Here is a 5,088-nt window from a genome sequence, read left to right on the forward strand (position 1 = left end):
AGGTCAAAGTCACGAGTCATACCAGGAAAACGGAAAAAAATGACTTTCGAATGAAACATGGAATTTTCCTCCACCTCCGTTCGTATCAAAGGTCAATGATTTCAACGAGTTATTTTTGACACCAGACCATTGATGTGCTACTTTTTTCTCAGTATTTAACTCGCTTTGAATGGACTGACTAATGGCAATCTTTAATCGCACGATCATTTTATCTGTTCCTCAGAGCGATAGCCCCAGCGATAGGTTTTTAGGGACCAAAGTAGCACCCGCCATGTCCAGCACCTCGTCGTTCCTCCTTCTCTCCCTCCACTTCACATCTCAGGTGCTGTCCAATAAACTTCACCGCTCTTTCAACGCCTGTATTAGGTTCGTATTTAATTTACAAATGCCACCATCATACCACCAATCACATTAACAATCTCAACTGGTTAAAACCTAGTTCACGACGCCGGCTGCATTACCTTTATCTTCTCTATCAAATTTTACAGACAAATACACCAGCGCACCCCAGAGACGAATTTCAAATGCTTAGTAAATTACACGACTCAAATACGAGGGGAAATGAAAAACTCGTTTTACCTCACCACTGGACAAGAAGAACTCTCAGGGTTCAAGGCGAACCCTGATAAGGGTACAACGCACCGGGACCCGGAACCAAGCCAGGGGCTTATACGCCAGGAATCCCGGGGAGGGGGCTGGAGAGGAAGGAAAAGGGAGAGAGGCGCCGTCGCGATCGGAGCCCGCCGACGCCTCCAGGGAAAGGAAAAGGGTTGGAAGGGCGGGAAATAGGGATAAAACACTCCAGTGCTATAGAAGCAAAGGAGGCCCTACCTAGCGAAACCAAGCGTACGCAATTTCTTTACCACCACTGGACAAGAATTCTGAGGGTTCAAGGCGAACCCTGCTAAGGGTACAACGCACCGGGGCCCGGAACCAAGCCCGAGGCTTATACGCCAGGACACCCGGGGAGGGGCTGGAGAGGAAGGAAAAAGGAAAGAGGCGCCGTCGCGATCGGAGCCCGCCGACGCCTCCAGGGAAAGGAAAGGAATGGAAGGGAGGGAAATAGGGATTAAACACTCCAGCGCTATAGAAGCGAAGGAGGCCCTACCTAGCGAAACCAAGCATACGCACTTTTTCTTCTACCAATTCTAGTAGATTTTCCTATGAGGAAGAAAAATCTATCGATCGAATCGGTAGATACCACCACTGGACACTAGTGTTGGGGGCAAAGCCCCCATAAACCCACCTCCACCCCCCGGGTTTCAAGTCAGAGACTTATTTCCCGGGGGCTGCTTTTCTTTGCCGTGTTTCAAGGCTTGCCGATTTTAGTGCGTTTGAGTATTGCCCCGGCTATCGCCGGGCTAGTGTCCCCCTCACCTCCCGCAAAACTGCGGTAGGATCATCGGGAATCGGCTTTCGTTTGGTCAGCTTAGGTAGTTATTTCATGCTTCCTTTTTAATATTTTGCTCATTAATGTTCTCGTGGTTTTTTTAATTTGGTTATTCACAACGTTCATTCTGTTACAGGCCAAGTTATTTTCTTCCAGCATTTTTCTTAGATCTCTCCTTTCATTCCCCAATGCCTCACATTCAGCGAGTGAATGCCATGAGGTTTCATCCTTATTTTTGCAGAAGGTGCAATTTCTGGTCTCACTTAATTTGAATTGAAATAGCTTGGCGATAAAATTTCCATGACCGGTCAGGAATTGGACAGTGTCGTGATCGATGTCTCTGGCCATTTTTCTTATTCGTTCGTGCACGTCTGGGAAGCATTGGTAGGTTTCTCTTCCTTTTTCATTTTGGTCCCATTCCTTCTGCCATTTGGCAATCGTCGCTTTACGGAGAGCTCTCCTGCTTATCTCACAATCAGTGTTCGTTATTTTATTTTTAAAAATTTCTACTCTTTCTTCTATCATTAAATGGACGGGGATGCATCCCGCAAGTACACAGTGTGCAGCACTGGACACGGTTCGGTATGCTTTAGTTACCTTTAGTAACGCCATTCTTTGAGCTGATGTTATTTTCTGCCTGCTTTTATTTCGAATTTCAATCTCACTGCCCCACGCTTCACATCCATATAGTAGTATTGGCTCTGCAATTCCTATGTAAAGTTTTCTGAGTGATGCACATGTGTATCCACAAGAAGATTTGGCTAACTGTGATAGGGGTACGAATATTTCATTTATTCTGTTTATTAGATGATTACAGTGTTCTTTGAACGTTGTGTTTTCACCCACTATCACACCCAAGTATTTCACTTCACTACGGTATTTAACATTCACTCCATTGATTTTAACGATAGGCTTTCGTTTCATTTTTCCTTTTAGAAGAATGCATTCGGTTTTCTCTTGTGAAAATGTTAGCTTTTTACTATTGCCCCAGTTATTGATTCTATTTAATGCTTTATTGCAAGTGCTTTCTAATTCATTTCTGCTATTACCTTTCACCAGGAGAAGGGCGTCGTCGGCATATGCGATTATCTCCGTGTCGTTTTCCAAGTCTAGGTTCAGTAATTCATTGAATAGTATGATCCAAAACAGCGGTCCGAGGACCGAACCCTGTGGACATCCCTTTGATAATGTCTTGGTAATCGCTGTTTCATTCAGCTCCAGCCTCGTGCGTCTTTGTTTAAAATATTCTATTGTGATGTTATAGATGTTCTTGGATAGTTTCTGCTCCAACATTTCATTTAAAATAGCAGGCCACCATGCATTATCAAAGGCGCCGGAAATGTCTAGACAGACGCCTAGCACGTACTTTTTAGATGTTTCTCGTACGATGTTAACCACGTTGATAATTGCATCAGTGGTACTTTTCCCTTTCACAAATCCGTATTGATTCTTGTTGAAATAATTTCTGGCGTTTAATTCGTCGTTGATTCTTTTTGCTAAAAGTTTTTCATACACTTTCCCGAGCACTGGTAACAACGTAATTGGCCTATAAGATTTTGGGTTACTTAGATCCTTCTTAGGTTTGGGGAAAATCTTTAGTATTCCAAGTTTCCATTCTGACGGGTATTTTTCTTCTTTCAATAGTTTATTGAACATTTTGAGCATTTTCTCGTTTATCTTCGGGTATGCGTGCTTGATTATTTCAGTTCTTATACCGTCGAATCCTGGGGCTTTTTTGTTGTTTTAATTTTTAATTGCGTTTCGGAGTTCTACCGTAGTGAAGGGTTCTGTAATTTGACCGACGGTTAGTTTTTCTTTATTTTTCGTACGCACTTGCACATGTTCTGGGGTTTCGTTTTCAATATTATCGCTGGGTAGAAGTGTTTCAATCAGGAGTGTTGCCGTTTCATTATCATTTGAGGTAAAATCTCCGTTTGGTTTTCGAAGCGTGCTTACAGTCGAGTTTTGTTTCTTATTTCGTAATCTATATATATAAAAGAAAGTCGAAAATCGTGTTAGTTAGAACACTTATAACTCGAGAACGGCTGCACCGATTTCAATGAGATTTGGTTCTTTGGATTCGTCTCAGGCGGGGTTAACATATAGGCCATTAAAAAAAGGATAATTTCACAAAAAAAATTCATCTCTTTCATATGGGCATGCTTTTAGGAGTTATAGTAACACAACAATTGATAAGTCGGTCAAAACTACAAATTAAATAATTTGTTTTGTTTTTACCACTTTAATAATTGAATTTAGTAACAATATAACATTTTAATTACTAAATATATTCAAAATATTAATTAAATTGAAATTACATTTTTTAAATTTAATTCGAGCTGATTGTAAGCCCAGCCGTGGCCCAGCTCGAGTTGACACTTCACTACCGTGTTTGTAAACAAATCTCCAAGCAATTGTTGACAAACGGTAATGTCCGTGTTCCGAATCACAGATGGTTGATTTAGCGAGCAAGAACGAAGATGTGGATGACTTAAACGAGGTAAATTCAAATAGTTCGTACTCTGCATGGATTCGAATCTTTTAAATGTGTAACACACGAAGACGAAATCACCAACTATCTATCTGAATATTTTAAGTCCTTGGACGTACCTGGCTTACCAAGGCACGATTTACAGAAAAATGTAGTTTCTGTGCTCATGATCTTTCGAAGCCTAAACCAACCATAACTATCCAACGGAACGTGTGTGATCATTAAAAAATTGGTGATGAATGTGATTCACGCAACTTTACTCAAAGGAAAATTCAAAGGTTAGGAAGTCCTCATTCCGTAGATTCCATGATCTCAACTCATATGCCCTTTTGAGCTAAAACGTATTCAATTTACAATTCGTGTTGCATTCGTGATAACGATTAAAAAATCGCATGGTCATTCTTTCAGTTTTTGTGTTGTTTGTGATCATGTGCTAATGAAAACCCATGATTTTCTCATGGTCAATTTAGCGTGCTATGTTCACGAGTCGATAAACCATCCTCTGTATTTCTTCCTTCGCTTCAAGTGCGTAGCTAGGATAGGGGGTTTTGGGCGCAGCTAATACCACGGGTCTGTAGGGTATAGAAAACTCGCTAAGGTAAGCGGGAAGTGTGGGGGCACTTCCCCCAGACATTTTTTAAGATAAATGGTTCAAAATAGTGGGTTTTGTGGCTGTGTGAATAGTTAAATATGTTTTGTTTGTTAGTCATCCGTCCCCCTAATATTAATAACAAAATCTTTCATAAAAAAATTCTCTAAGCTCTTGGGGAGGGGGGGGTTTATCCCCCAAAGCCTCCCCTCGCTGCGTCACTGCTTTGCTTCGCTATATTTATTTAGCTTCATCCGCTTCATCTTGCGCCTGATACAAAACAAAAACTGTTGTTTATCAGAAGGTGGTTGACGCAAGACATTAAACCCGAATGTGTAGGGCTCACCGTGGTGCGTTTACGCATGCAGTACGTTTACGCAGTGCATTTTTTCCAAATAGAGATACTAAAACTGGCGCGCCTTAAGTCATTTAATGCGAATGCTGATTCATAGGGGCTTTTCTTGCACGATTTTGAGCATCAGTCAAGCGTCGGTCTGGGGTTGTGTCAACCTGCCCTCTGAAAGGGCCAAGTGTATGCAACAGACTTGGACCTAAAAACATTTTTTTACAGCTAATAACGCAAATAGCCAACAACTGAATGCGTATAATTTTTATTTC

This window comes from Ischnura elegans, chromosome 6 (genome assembly GCF_921293095.1).
Source record: "Ischnura elegans chromosome 6, ioIscEleg1.1, whole genome shotgun sequence".
Taxonomy (NCBI): Eukaryota; Metazoa; Arthropoda; class Insecta; order Odonata; family Coenagrionidae; genus Ischnura; species Ischnura elegans.